We start from the raw sequence: 15584 nt of genomic DNA, 5'->3' as shown, positions 1-15584 counted from the left end.
CAGCCATCAAAATGAAGATATAATTAACCCATCCTCAATAGAAATTACAATGATTTTGAAACAGCAAGAAACAATCTATTTGCATTTGGTGGCTAATTATTCCCCCTACGCACACAACCATCAATGTTCCCTAAACCCATCCACAGAACAGACAATCTGTGCTAGCCAGAGCTTCTGGAAAGGAGGGGAAAAGGAGGGACTAAGCAAAAAAACCTCAACATCGGGGTGGCAAAATTTTCTCCAAACACGCAGCATCTCGAGCTCAGCCAAGTCTGATAGAACTGCCCTTCTGAACCCGTCCGACAGCGTTACCATCCACCTGCGCACCGCACACAAGCCGACAGCTACCACGGGGTGAATCTAGTGGGAGCCACTGACATTTGCAAAATTATTGAATTATTATTCCCTTCTTCACGCCGCCCCGAGGAAATACGAAGCCATTTTCCAACACATAGCATCACAAACAAGATCCTGCTGCTGTTGGACACGAATTCAAGCCCAGGTAGCAGCAGGACTAATGTCCCAGCCGTGCAACACACGAGTTTTCAGTGGCACAGGCAGAGTTGCATCTATTATTATTCCCTCCTCGCAGGAGGAAGGGTGTGCCCTTCTTCCACTCGTGCACAGTCCTGGAGACTTGCTGAGGAGCCACCTCTAACAATTCGAGGGGAGTGAATTATTCCCGTTAGGTATAACACTCCAAACGATGCCCTTTCCCCCGCTCCCCAGCCAGGTGAGTTTTGCTGACAGTTCACCTCCATTTCCTCATCATCCAGAAGGATCAAGGAGATGTTTTTAAGAGGTAAAGACGCAAGCCGCGGTCAGTGAGCGCTGCCTCTCCCAGCTCCAGCACCGCGTTGAAGCAGCCTCACAAAAACCAAGGCACCCCGGTTCTGCTGGAGGCCGCGGGAGCCCCCAGGTTGGCCCAACGTGGCTTGTGCCGCATTTTGGAGGAAGCTGATACGAAGCATCGAGGGCGGTAAATCACATCCTCCTTCCCCCACGCGTTCTGGAGGCGAGGAGATAAAATGCTGTTGACTGACAGAGTTTTTCCTTCCTCCAGGACGCACCCGCGACGCGGCGCCCGGGCGGGACGGGGCTGGGTTTGTCACCTGGACGCAACCCTGCCACACTTACCTGGCTGGCAAGGCATCCTCTCCTCAACGTGCGAAAAGTCATCACCCTTTAAAGCAAAGCCAAAATATCTCAACGATTATTTCTCTTCCCCCCCCCATCTGACAACAGGTTTGCAGCTCCTCAGGCGTGGCGAGGAGGGGAAGCGAATTTTAAAAAATTAAAAACTTTTCTGTAGGTAATCGAAACTAATCCCTTTCCACGTTTTCTTTGCAACAGAAGCTTGGCAGACCGAGTCCCACTGGGTTCTGATCACGACTAACAGGACTGGGTGTTCTCGGCCCTCAAGGAGCGCAGGCCTCACCTCCTGTAATCATTTAACTCAACATGGAGCCGCCCTGGTGCTCCAGCCCAGCTCTACAAAGTCAGCCCCGCGCCTCAGGACGGCCTCGCACGGAAATAGGATTACTTTGGCCTAGAGGAAAAAAAGAAACCACAACATGAAGGTCACCCATAAAATCTTTACACAGATCCCTCTTCCCCAGCTCTTAAGAGAAAAACCTTTACCAAACCCTCGACCTTAAAGTAGAAACACAAAAAGATATGTACATTAATCCCATATACCTCCGTCAATTTTTTTCCTCGTGTCTTTAGAGTAGTTGTTTACTGCAGCCAACTGCAGAGAAATTACAGTAGCTTAACTCTCCAACTCCCTCTAAAGGATTAATCTTCCAGTGAGCATGCTCACGCGAGATCTTTTTTCAGCAGTTGCATCCATTTCATGAAATGAGGGCTGCTGCAGACATGAGGAAATGCCATTTCAGGGCGACAGCCAAAGCAAAACAGCCCCCAAAAACAAGGGCTAGTCCCTTCCTAGAGCTCCAGAAAGGATCTCTGCCCAACTCTCGACCTCCAAGGAGGTTAAAATATTTCACGTTAACTTGCCCTTTCAGGAAGAGGGGGGGCGAGTGGTTTCCCTGCGACACACGTTTTAAGTGCCTGCTCTTGGCTTTTCTCTACAAGCTGGTGGACAGTTCATCCACCAAATCTTAAAATCAAAAACACCTTCTCACTGGGAGATTTTTTCTTTTGTAGCACTTGTTGGCTCATCTTTGCTTTTTAAAAAAAAAAAAAAAAAAATCAGGAAGATAATTTGGGGTGCAGGGGGGAAGGGGGGACATTCAAAGAAAAAGGAACAGCTTTAAAAATCTAGTTCTCAACTCGGCAGCACAGTAGGTAACAGACCCTGAGACACATTTAACTCCACAGATTAAGGACCCACGCAAATGAGGATTTGCTAGTAGACAACAAATCCAGTATCTAAGCAAGGCTGTTCAAGTAATCTTGTCCATTCTCTCCTAGACCACTGGAGATTAAACTGCTCCATTTGAGGTATTTCTCCCTCATCCCAAATGCCGCACCTTGAATCAGAGCTTTCCCGGTGAAAATAAAGCTCCAAAATTAAGGACAAATATTTATACTTTAGAAACAGATTCTTCCAATCTCATCTTCCCACATTACCAGGGTACTGCCGCTCCCCTTCCCATTTATCTATTTTATGTCCTGTTGCTTAATTGCTCTTTGTAGCTGATGAGATCCAAGCCTCCCCCTCCCCCACCGAAGGCTCTTATTTCAAGTTTTAAACCCTGATTGAGTAGAGACCAGAGAGCAGCCCCTGAGCGCTGGGGAAAATCCGGAGTGGGCTGCAGCGCAAGGTGTGAGATTGTTCACAGATCCAGCCGCCAGGCTTCACCCCAGACCTTACAAACATCTAAACCTTTATTTAAAAAAAATAAAAGTCTTGAATGTCTTTGATGCCGCAAAGCCCCTTTTATGTTTTAAGCCCTACACGTGAATCCACAAAAAAAGGCAACATGTCATGATAGTGTTAAATAAGGGCTATGTCTGCTTTTTTAAAAACGAACGCTCACCATAGCGACAGTCTCTGTAAGGAATGATGAAATGTATGGTGACACTGGATATTTTGTTCTGTTGTCACCTAAATAGAATCACCCACAGAAAGGAAATCTCTGTTACCATGCATTAAAATAGACACACTGTTTTATTTATAAAGCATCCGAACTGGTTGGTTTGGATGTGTCACAGCACGGGCTGTTCATCCCCTCCCTGCTCTGTCCGTTGGGGACTCAGTGATGCCCGCGCTGGTCCTGCCCTCCCACCCATCCTGGGGGTGCTGAGGATGCTCCAGCTTCTCGGAGGAAGGTCTGGAACCAGGGTGGGATCTGGCCCTGAAAAGCCCTGCAAAGAAAAATCCCAGATTTTAAAGCTAGCGGGATGTGAAAGCCTCAATGCAGGAAGATCATGTCCTGCGCTTCCTCCTGCGTCACAGGATTACACCCAAACACGAAGCTGGGATATCAGATATGGAGTTATGCTGACCTGTCACTCTCAATTTGGAAGCCGGTCGTACTCGCTGAGAGTTTAGGCTTTGAAGATTGACTGTTATTGATTCTTCTTCAAGCAAACTGCCCAAGCTGGCAATCAGTCAATAATAAGCAATTACTCGACAGGCTCTTATCTCCAGATGCCAGCCCAGACAGCTCGATTCATAGAGGCAGCAGGTCAATAAATCAAAGCTGTTCTCCAATTTTAAAATATCATCGTTTTTAAACCCACCCGGCCTTCAACCTGGTTGAAAAAGCAGCCGGGACAGAGAGATTCCCACAGAAAGGTATAGTGATGTATTACTAATTTACCAAATGGGAGATAGGATGTGATGCGGTGCAATCCACCTCTGACACTCCTCATCAGTGAGGAGTAGCATGAAAGTTGCAGCTGGATGAAGATGCTGAGAGGAGGAAGCAAATCCATTTATCTTTCTAAATATTACTCGTAGGGAAGCAGCAGATCAGGACAGCGATCCTCAAACGCTCACCGTTCCTCACTGGCCCACTTTGACCCACCTCACTGCACTGGGAGCCTCAGAAATATCAACAAAAACACGTTTAACACCACCGTGACAGCAAATTAATGGCACTTTTCTGATATCCCTGCTGTGACCTCTCTAGCCTGAGTATACAATTCATCATTTCATCCTAAGACATGCACATCTTTGCTCCTTCACAGACCAAACAGGCTCCTTCGGTGCGTTGCGGCGTGACCCAGAAGCGATGCTGTTAAGTCCAGCGGTGCCAACACAGTGCAACAGAGAAGAAAAATCAGCCTTGCCGAAAATTCACGTAGGCATTTTATGCCCTCAGCGCAGACTCCCTGTTAAGACTCATTTGTATGAAAAGAACCAAGAATTGCCTATATAATTTGCAGGAGACCACGCAGCTGGAATACGAGTCTGATGCAACAGCAACCTCCTATTTAGCACTGCAGAACCGAGAAGCTCTGGTTACTTTCCCTATTTATCTACGAGTTCCCACAGAAGTCATGGAAACAGCCTTAAAGTACCAACAGAACAGCAATACTTAAATAATTCTGCTGTATCCTCCCCATCAGGTGTTAACCACTGGCACAGGAGGCACACAAGGTACCAACAAGCTCTAAATCCAAGACCCTCAGGGCCCACGATGCCTTCTGCTCATGCTGCAGAAGGGTCCCAGCTTTATGAAGCTTAGGCCCCTGCAAGGTAGCTGTGACCCCATCTAGGCAGGCTGTCAGGGCTCTAAACAATACCAAAACCGTAAGAAAACCAAGTGAAGAAGGCATGACTTGGGAAAGCGGTATCTCTAAGTATGAGGGACCAGCAGCTCCCAATGAACAGGGTACGGAGTCTTCTTTCTTCACTTGACATGACCACCGGCCCCAGGAAGGAACATATTTGTATAAGGATTAGGGCCAAATCTTGCAGACTGAGCATCTCCGATCATGCTAGCTTAAAAAAACCAAGATTGTGAGTCTAATATCTAAACCAAAAGGGGTAATCCACTGGAAGCCGGATCAAGCCCATGGCTGGTCCTCACTCCTCATACTCTATTTGCCACAATATGCAGGCACTTGAGGACATGGTCTAAATGTCCGATGTCTTCAATGCCTTTCAGAGGTCTGGGAGGGATGGCAAGGTGAAAGGCAGCAGAAAATGAATTACTTCAGTCATACTCGCCAGTTAGGCCAGAATTCTTGTGGAAGAGCCTGCTGAGATTTTCACCTCCAGTTACATCCAGTGCGCTTGGGTTTTTGTGTCATCGGTGGCTGGGACAGCAGGAAGCTGTGGGAATGCATGCCCGAGATCTGAAAAGGATTTCTGCTCTCCTTACCCACAGAGCATCTGCAGGTGGCTTCTACACTGTCAGGCTAGTCTGCAACATCGTGGCAGAGCATGGAAGAGCTCTCAGGAGAAAAAAAAAAAGTGTTAACGCATAATACAGTATCACTATCGCCATTTATAGTAAAGCCGCAAAATGCCAAACCAGCTGACAGGATCCCACAAACCACACTGCAGAGCAACAGCAGCCGCTGAGTTTGCAGCCTACCCGAATTATTTTCACACAACACCTGCATTTTTCTGATATAAAATGCAGTGCCCTTTTCTCTCCCCCTCCAAATGCAGAAATGAATGGCAGGTCAGTGCCTCCACGCTGTAAGGACAGTGGTAGCACCGCTCAAAAGAGAAGCCTGCACAACTGCTGGGGTTCCTGACCACTGAAACTGCTATTTTTTTGCCCAGAAAAGAGAGCAACCATGCTGCCTGCTACTGGCCTGGCTTCAACGGACACGCAGCCTCAGCTAACCTGTGTTATCATCATCCTCACTCTACAGAAGGGAAATAACACAGCAACATTACAAACCATAAGCGCGGCAGTAACACAAGATTATTTCTCATCTTTTACGATGAAAACAATGCCAGTCACCAGATGACAATATATCACAACCTGCTATTCATCCTTCCCATCTCGAGGCGTGACCATTTCATACAAAGCTGGTGATCACCTGTCCTGCTCTGCTTCCTTCTTTTAAACCGCAGCGTGGTGTCAGCACCAGGATTCCACCGCTCCGGATCTGCAAGTGTTGCTGGAGCAGTAAATGCCAGAAACTGCAGCAGAGAACAAAAGGGCTCCATAGCACCACCGAGAATGTCGTCAAGGAGAACACGGTCAGTACGAACATGGCCAGCATGAACATAAAATGGGACCAAGACACCTCTCTTAGAGCAGGGAACCACCATCTCTAATACTTTTGGTGGGCAGAGTGATAATTTAGTAAGTCCATCATCTCAGTAAGAAATCACAGCAGCTCAGCCCCACGTCTGTTTCTTATCCGGAGCCCCCAGCTGCCCAAGACATTGCTGCTCCTCATGATCCATCATTTCGCACCCAGTATGAACATGTCACTGAACTCTGAGACCTCCTGGCTGAATTGGGGACAGACTTTTCTGTAAAGGCAAAGGAAATCCCTGCTTGCACACCGAGCAGGTCGTCATTGCAGGAGGAGACCTGCTCAGAGCACCTCTCACTGGACGAATCCAGTTCAGGTTAAATTCCGGAAGTTCATTGGGCAGGGTAGACAAAATTATTCTCTTAATGGGATCTCCCTGTATACCAGGCACTTTTCAGAATGGCCCATGCGATTGCAATGAACATGGGTGCTTTAGAAAATAATCCGCAAAGACGACTGACTCCGGGACTTTCCTTTGGCCCTCCAGCAAGGAGACACCACAGCAAAGGTGTGTGCAGAGTGCCCTAATTGTAAATATTACTCCCTGGTGCGTGGGAGGGGAGGACAGTAAACAGCAGCCTTCTGTGTGATTGCCGCCCACTGTTAAAACCAGTCCCTGGCGGTTTGTGTTCACCACATCACTGTGTGCAGAACCAGTTCTGATACTGGAGAACGCTGGAAGAGGTCAGAAAATCCTTGTGCTCCACACACACACACACGGATTCATTTTGCCCCACACTGGTCGCAAGGATCCGACTAACTCTAAATTTGTCTCTCAAGATAAACGCTGTTTAACGAGGTCCTTTATCATTTAGCAGAAACTGTCCCTCTGCAGCTGGTCTTCCTACTACCTACCCCAGTGGCTTTCAACCTTCAGTCTGCCAACTACTTCCAGAAGGCTCTAAGAAAAGCGAGCCACTCGCAGCCATCCTATTTGCTGTACAGACATTCCCATGCTACCGGCATGGAATTAAAAACCACTCAAACTATGCAAAAGTAACAGAGAAGAAGTCCTGGAGGCATCTGGCTTTACGTATGAAAGCCAAAAAAATAAATAAAAAGGTTTAGTGAAGCTGACCAAGACAAAAATTCTCAAGATGGCTTATGAAAATGAGTGCGGTGGTTGGCAAAGGCAGTACCAACTTCGAGGGAGCAAGGCTGAAAGTTGAGCTGGCCTCATCTCCAGCTTGTAACACCTGCATGGGTTATAAGCCAAGCAGCGAAGAGGATGAACTTTATTTCTCCACCCTCCGGATTAAAATTCAGAGGTGGAGAAGTGATGTGAGCTGCTGAGGGTCGCAGCATCATGACACCACCTTGCTCTGGGCACGGGTGGCCAAGCCCCACGCTCCCAAGCTGCACAGTGGGGATCCAGACCTCCGGAAAACTGAAGGATTTTGCTGCAACTTAATCCCTGATAGCACAAGACCACAACTGCGACCTTCCAAACCAGCCAGGTGTCAATGCTGAGATGTCTGCCATGTGCCTGCTCACAACGCTGGGAGAATCGTTGCCTCCTCCCCGCTCCGAGCCTTCCACCGTTTTGCTCAACGCCACACTTTTCACACAGAGTGCAAAGCACACGAGCAGCAGGGTACGGTCCAGCCTCACCTCCACCGCATCTACGCTCCCATTTTTCATTTGCATGTTTCCCAAATAGCTTGTTGCCTATTTGACCCATTATAAAGAAACAAACAAGAACACTCCAAAGGTAGAGAAATACAAACACACGAAATGACAAACACTGAAACAGTATCATGTAAAAAAAAAAAATAAATTAATTCAAAGACTTGCTTACTGTCCATCCTGGACAGAGGCATCCTTTATAGTGTGATAGGTCTCTTGAGTCAATTCAAAGAATATTCAAAGTTATCCCAACATAAATACACTTCTCTCAACATGACTTTGGTCAACGCACTTGCACGATGTGCAGCACAGCCACATTTGCACCAGTGAAAATGTGCTTATATCAACAAGGGTGAGCCCAGTGTCTTCACACAAGTTGGCTGTACCAATACAGAAGTGCCAACTTTAACTGTCAATTGGGATTTGTAGAGGTTCAGTCTCTATGTGCTAAGAGCTGTAAGTAAATGAGCTCTCACAGCACAGTCTTAATTAATAGTCATGGTTTTCAACATGCAAAGGAGCTGCCATGATCACCCCATCAATGGTTATTTCTACAAATCCAATGGCTCGTGGCGGAAAACCTTCCACTGCCGTCTAAAACACACACTGTCATCTGCTGATTCCTGGTGTCTCTGCTCTGCTGAGGGTGGTGAGGAACCCACCTCTGCAGGAGCCCTTGGCCAAGAGGTCTCTATGCCATGGCAGTAGCTTGATTCACTCAGAAGGGTTTATTTTACCAGAAAAACTGCACCCACACTCAACCAGTATGAGACACCCACACAGCCTCAGCGAGGCAGCGTTCCCTCGGGGTTCACACCTACCCACTCATCCAGGGTTCAGATCTACAACCCCACATCCAGGGCACAACTGACAAACAGCCTTCCCTGTGACACTGAATACTGTGGCATATTAGTAATTGTTACTCAGATGCGTAAATGTCTGCAAGATCAAAACCTACCTGTCTGGCTGCTTTAGGTAATGACTGAGCAGAGCGCTGGGCAGCACACGGTTGTGCTCCTCTTCTGCTCCATTTGGACCTGCAATGTACCATTACAAGAGGCACCACGGGCTCATTCCCACATCGAGCTGCGTTCATATAACCAACCGACACCACAGGTAAACCACCTGGCACACTCATGGGGGGCTGTCAGGGCAGGAAAGGGGTTTTATCTGATTTTGGGCACCACATCCCTGGAGAAGCTGATGATCATGGAATCATAGAACAGTTTGGGTTGAAGGGCCCTTCCCAGCTCCCCCAGTGCCCCCCTGCCATGAGCAGGGACATCTGCACCAGCTCAGGTTGCTCAGAGCCCCGTCCAGCCTGGCCTGGGATGTCTCCAGGGATGGTTCAGCCACCACCTCTCTGGCCAACCTGGGCCAGGCTCTCACCAACCTCAGGGCCAACAATTTCTTCCTCATGTCTGGCCTGAATCTCCCTCCTTCAGTTTAAAACCATCACCCCTTGTCCTATCGCAAAAGGCCCTGCTAAAAAGTCTGTCTCCATCTTTCTCATCGGCCCCTTTTAAGTCTGGAAAGGCCACACTAAGGTCTCCCAGAGCTTCTCTTCTCCAGCTGAACCCCCAGCTCTCTCAGCCTGTCCTCCCAGCAGAGCTGTTCCAGCCTGGATCATTCCTGTGGCTCCTCTGGCCCCTCTCCAGCAGGTCTATGTCTGTCCTGTGCTGAGGACCCAGAGCTGGACCAGCACTGCAGGGGGGTCTCACCAGAGCGGGGCAGAGGGGCAGAATCCTCTCCTTGCATCTGCTGCTTACAGGGCTGGAGATGCAGCCCAAGATACAATTTGCTTTCTGATGCTGTCACAAACAACTCACAGGATCCAGTAGAAAAGACAGAGATGTTAACTACTCCTCCCATATGCCTCCCAGCACAGAAGGCAGCAAGGCGATACAGCGTTCTCATGTCAAGAGAGACAGACGCTCAAAACCAGAGTGCAGCTGGTGAGCTAAAGGGAGGAGACACATCACCCAGATAATGGCAGCATCTGCGTGAAGATTAGCTCTAAAACTAAGCTGAGGAAAACAGCCCCTGAATTCACATGGAGAATAAGAAAAATTTTGATTCAAGTATTGCTGTCGAGTGGGGAAATGACTGTATTCTTAGAAATTCACTTGAGGAGGTGGCCTGTGTCGAACAGTCCCTGGACAGCAATGCTGAAAGATAATCTGTTGAGACACGCGTGGCTGAAAACCCAAAGAACAGGTAATGTCACCTGGCAGTGGCAGGGAACCCTCTTCTCCTGCTCTGCTCCTCCGGTGATGTAACACGCAGGGATATTTACAGTTAACAGAAACCGTAGCCCTACATTGGCCAAAGCTTCACAGAGCTCTGCTAATGCAGTGAAAAAACACGGCAGGGGATGGTGATGGGGGCTCCAGGGCTCTCAACTCCCCTGTGCTCTGCTCCGCTCACCTGCACTGTGAAACCAGGGCTGAACCTCCAGCTGCAACTGCTGTGCTCTTGCAAAACCACATTAAAACAAACAGGTGTTAAAAAAAAAAAAATAGTAAAGTTCACTAAAGCGACACTTTTCTATCCAACATTTTGCTTTGGAAAAGTCAGTGACAGGTTGTCAAAGTGAATTTGTTTATTAAAAGCAGATTTTTCCTAGCACAGAACGACTGTACAATAGATGCCATAATTGCACAGGTTCGTTAATAATTGCATAGGCTGGAACAGGATACGTCAGCCTAATTTAAGAATGGAAAACGAGAATATGTGAAAGATTACAGATCACATTTTCAAGATATAGTCCAACGCTGCTACCAGAAGTCCAAAGAAGAGGTGCTGGATATTTGGATTCATACTGGTTTTGATCACAAATAGTTCATACGTTACAAAGTGCTTCTAGAAGAAGTTTTATTTTTCTCTTAATCAGCTGCACCCATGATCTCAAGGAATGAAGCCAGAAACCATAGCATAGAAACTAGTGAACATTTTGATGTATGTAACTTGCCAACTCTTACCGAAGGAAGATAACCTGGACATTTAAAAATCAACATTTTGCAGTTCTACGACACTTCCAGTTAAAGGCTTCTAGTGCCAAGTCAATTCTTCTAACTGTGTAAAAATATTACAGATGGGAAAAGCACCACAGGGAACAAAACATCAAGCAGCCTGTCCCAGGGACAGAGCCTGCAGAGCAGCACAGGGTGCAGAACCCAGGCACAGTGTTCAGCGGGACATTCAAGGTAGGAGTCAGTCACCACCCGTCCTGGGGGACGAGACCATCACAAAAGGGACCGAGGGATGCGGTAGGATGAAGAAGCCACCTCACAGAGTTCACCAGAAAGCAACCCACAGAGATCCACACACTAAATGTCAGCAGACCCAAGGGACTTCCAAACACGCAGACCCCAAAATGACCCGAAACAGCCAGTTCCGAGGTGCGAGCGCAGCCTCGGCCCCACAGATTCGCTGGCAGCGCACGGCTGCACCGGTATGGCTGCTGACAGCAACCGTAGGCACAGCACCGGTACGGCTGCTGACAGCAACCGTAGGCACAGCACCGGCAGGCCGATGCCAGGCCAATTAGCAGAATTTCACTTCATTGGCATCTAACCAGACTACGAAATAATCTCGGGCACAGCGGCTTTTCGGCATGGACAAATTCTAAATCTCATAATCAGACTCCGCCAAGCAGCCTTGCCTGGACAGTTCTTTAAATTCTCTTGTTTAAATCGCTGACGGCCCCGTGGCTTGGGTACGCTGCAAGCGGCTGCCCGCAAGAACCTGATGGCAAAGCCCTCCCCGATTTCTGTGGGTTTGGATCAGGTCCTGAGACTCTTTTTAAAGTAATACTCTAGTCTATGTAATCTTCCATCTTATGGAGGGTCAATGTTGCAAACTCTCCTTGCACTTAAGTCCTATTATCTGTCTGCGCTAATTCTGCATACAGGGCATTTACAGCTCTCTGCTCATATAGCTCCACATTGACCAGCCCCAGTCAGCCATGAAGCCGAGCATCTGCTAAGTAAGAGGGAAAAAAAAGTAAACAAAACCCAGAGATTTACCTTACTTCAATATTCAACCGCACCGTCAGTTTTTCCAATACTCTCATTTTGCACATGGCACAACACACACTTTAGAAACTCCAGGAAACAAGGAGGTTATGTTTTGTGCTTGCACAGCAGCACCATCTATACTTACAGGGCAATAAAAATTAGCTTAATTAATAATACATCAGCAAGAAAATGTTAATGACCACCCAGCAGGGAAAAGGACTGCTGTCTAATCTCCTTGTGTGGACTCTTTGCTTCGGCAGCAATCAGCAACTGCATCAGCATTACCAGCGCAGTGCAAGCTCAGAAATGCGACTCATGGGGGAACCGCAATGGGAACCACGGGGCCTCCTGCCACCATTTACATTTCTCTTTAAATCAGACACTGTTGCATCAGGAGCAGCTCCACGTCAACTTCCACTAGTGGACTTTTTGTCATTTAAAGAAGAATTTGGAATATCCCTGGACATCCAATGTATAAAAACACACAGACAGGGCCTCCTGTAATCGGCTCTTTGGCCACAGCTGCAAAACACACATTTCTGCCAGCAGAGCCTGCATCGGCTTCAAGCTGCTGACACAGCCGTGCTGCTGGATCACAAGCACGTTGCGGGGGAACCGTATCAAACCTCCCTGCTCCCGGGAGCTCACCGGGAATATCCCAGACGTTTCCTCGCTGAGCAAAGAGGCGCCGCGGGCTCAAACCCGCGCGCTGCCAGATGTCTTGGGTAGGTGCGTTTCGAGGCAGATAACGGAAATTCCCCTCTCCCAGCTGCTTCTCTGTTTTGGCAGGAGCTGGCAGCCCGGGGGGCCAAGCGTGGGGCCCGCAGCTGCCCGGGCGGCTGTGCCACCGAGGCGCGTCCACGCTGGCGCTCGGCCACGGCGCATGTTCCAGGGCTCGTGCGGCGCGGGGAGGTGGTTTCCTGCAGCCAATGGAGGAGCTGCCGGTCCTGCCTTTCATCAGAAGCGCGGCTGGAAACAAAGGCCCCGGTGGAGAAAAGCAAGTTGGCCGGTAAAACTTCCCAGCGCCAGCCAAGGCTCAGACCTGACAAAGCTCCTGCTTTCCTCATCACTTCCCGACCTTCTCCTCCACATCCCGGCTGCGTTTGGGGTCACACCGGGACTTGTATTTAAAGCCCAGACGCTGGCTGGGGGTGAGGAGGATCTTTGTGTCGTGTGTTATTGCCCCGGAGCCAAAACTCCAGGACGAATAGCAGCAAAAAGCAACATCACACGCATCTTGTAATTGCATCAAGCACCAGCATTCGCAGCCATAGCAGTGGGTAAAATTTTAGGCTGCTGTCAAGCAGGGGCAGAAGATGAATTACATCTATAAAATAGCCTCTGTGAGGAGAGTCTACAGGCATGGATTTGAGAAGATATCAAAGCAATCAGTTGTTAATAAAAGGCAGAAATTATTAAGACCAATGTGCTATCAAAATAGAGCTGCGTGAGAAAAGCTGCTAAACCCTTAGAAACCCAGGATAACCATATCACCAGTATGAAGGGTACTTTCAATGGGAAGGAGACCATAAAACTTGCAGATAAATCCCAAAAATGTGGGAGTCAGGCACGGAATACACTGTGTGCGACAGACACCTGGTCTAAATCTTAAAAAAAGATGGGAAACACAACTTGCAGTGACTGAAAAACAAATTGGCAATAACCAAGACAGAATACGATCCCCCCTCGCTGGCCTTTTCAAACGATGCAAGCTGGAGGCTGCGCTAACCTCTCCCTGCTGTAAATTCTCAAAAATCAAAGCAGATGAATCCTCAGCAAACGTGCTCGGCAGCCGGTTGTTTGCTCACTGGTGGCACAAGTTGATGAAAAGGCAGCGTGGCTCCGCACCTCGGCCTCCACACGCTCCGAGAGCTGCGGGATCTGGCACTACAGCAAGAGCAAATATCACATCCCATCCCAAGGCCGTCTTTAAAGGAACATGCGTTACTGCACCTCAGAGTGTGGCAAAAAAGGTTAAATATTCCCAGGGACGTCTCCAGGTCCTACAGGACACCTGCTTATAAACAATCATCTTTGCATATTAAAGAGGCATTAAAGCACTAATTTGAAACAGTGTCCTTAACACTACTAGAAAATACTCTTCCTAGTCCACAGGACAAAGGATTTTAAATGTATGAAATTCACACATCCTCAACATTTAAAACTCAGAGCTGACCAAAGCTTTTACAAACGAGTTTGCCATTAACACCTAATGCCTTGGTCACCAGTTCAGCAGTGGTGCTTTTTGCAAAAGCCTTCTGGGAGTTGATTTAATCTATCAATTAATAAAATACTCATGCTTTGTGTTCTCATAATATGGAGGTTTATGTTCAAACCTGCAGACCAATTAGATGGAATCATATAAACCAGCTCGCAGCCTGATAGTTAATGCTTTCATCTCCCAAATACAGATACTCCCTTCTTGACACTGATCAAACCACATTTGACAGGGTGTAAGTCTGCTACCTACCCTATTGGACATCAGAAACGCATCAAAAAATGAAGTTAATTTGTCAGATCCCAACAAGGCAAGTGACTGAAACTCCAATTTGTGCCTCCCGTCCACACACATAAAGCAAAACACGCAGGGAAGCAACTTCAGCCAAAGGCAGCAAAAAAACCTGCCTTGGGTAACGCCCTGGGAAGCAAGATAACCAAGATGGGATAAATTAAACTACATAGAAATAGTAAAAAAATATATATGGCTTTGCTGCCCAACTGCTCACCCCTGGGCTGAGCTATGGCAGCACCAGAGCCGCCAGTAGGTTTGGAGGTAAAAACGACTTTGAAGTCAAAGGCCTTTGGGCATCTACATTCACCAGACACCAACGAACATCACGTTTCAATAACCACCTCCTGATATCGCAGCATACTTTCAATTCCCAAATCAACAGCTGCATGAAGCATGTAATTTTGAAACCCATTAATCCTCTCTAAGTCTCCTACCGTGTGCGTGTTTAATTTCCCACTTCTTGAAACAATATTATGATTTTTGAGAGAACCTGACTATAGCTTCTGAACGCTCTGGGTCAGCAGGATGAAACATCCCCAATTACCGCTGAAGTTGGATAAAACATTTGGGTAATTTGCCTTCTGGCTTTGAGCCTTTGGGAGAAATTACCTATGAAAACTTCCTCTGAAACTGCAAGGACTGGAAATGTGTGACTGGAGAGGAAGAAGGTAGCTGAGATTCTCAAGAATCCAGAAGTTCATGCTTAAAAAGGGAAAGAAAGAGGAAAAAAAAAAAAAAAAAAATGTATTTCACAGCACTCAGGGCTGTATTCAAATGCATCAGCAGGTCACGGCCAACAGTCCTGGGGAGACCAGGGTTCCCTTTCACCAGTTAACATGTTAAAATACTTCTCTGCACACCTACACTTGAGTTCTAAAGTGAATTAAAAATCTGAAGTAGCACTCCGAACAACATAGACTTTCTCTTACCCTAAGCAAGGCCAGAGCACAGCGTGTTTCGGTTTGGACACCCGGACGGCAATTCTCTCTCCACGTGCCCGTCCTCTCCTGCCTGTTCCCATCAGCCCTGCGGATGGGTCAGGCCCTCACATCCATCCTGCCTGCTCGCCGTTCTCCGAAGGAATAACCACCACGTTCCTCTGCTCTTTAGCAACGAGACAAACGCAAGCAGATGCATTTTTCTGCAGCATCACAAAAGCCTCCTGGGCTGGGCTCAAACACTTTGCCCCAAATGAGGGGTGACGGGGCTGCCGTGCAGTCTGTGGGCAC

General features: G+C 47.8%; 1 protein-coding gene across 7 annotated transcripts in view; it reads right to left on the bottom strand.

Moving 5' to 3' along the window:
- The window catches only part of EHMT1 (euchromatic histone lysine methyltransferase 1), a 116174-nt gene that overhangs the window by 94286 nt on the left and 6304 nt on the right, over positions 1-15584 (bottom strand). Inside the window, exon 1 of one of the 7 annotated variants that reach the window (XM_065648392.1) lies at positions 1699-1784. The exons of 5 other annotated variants lie outside the window; for them this stretch is intronic. The gene's annotated coding sequence lies outside the window, so the exon portion shown is untranslated. Of the gene's footprint in view, positions 1-1698; positions 1785-15584 lie in introns of those variants that run through there. One more of the 7 variants, XM_065648405.1, reaches the window with a different exon arrangement.

The sequence above is a fragment of the Caloenas nicobarica genome, chromosome 19 (assembly GCF_036013445.1).
Source record: "Caloenas nicobarica isolate bCalNic1 chromosome 19, bCalNic1.hap1, whole genome shotgun sequence".
Taxonomy (NCBI): domain Eukaryota; kingdom Metazoa; phylum Chordata; class Aves; order Columbiformes; family Columbidae; genus Caloenas; species Caloenas nicobarica.
Note: the sequence above shows the minus strand (reverse complement) of the source record. Positions and strands in the feature narration are given on the sequence as shown.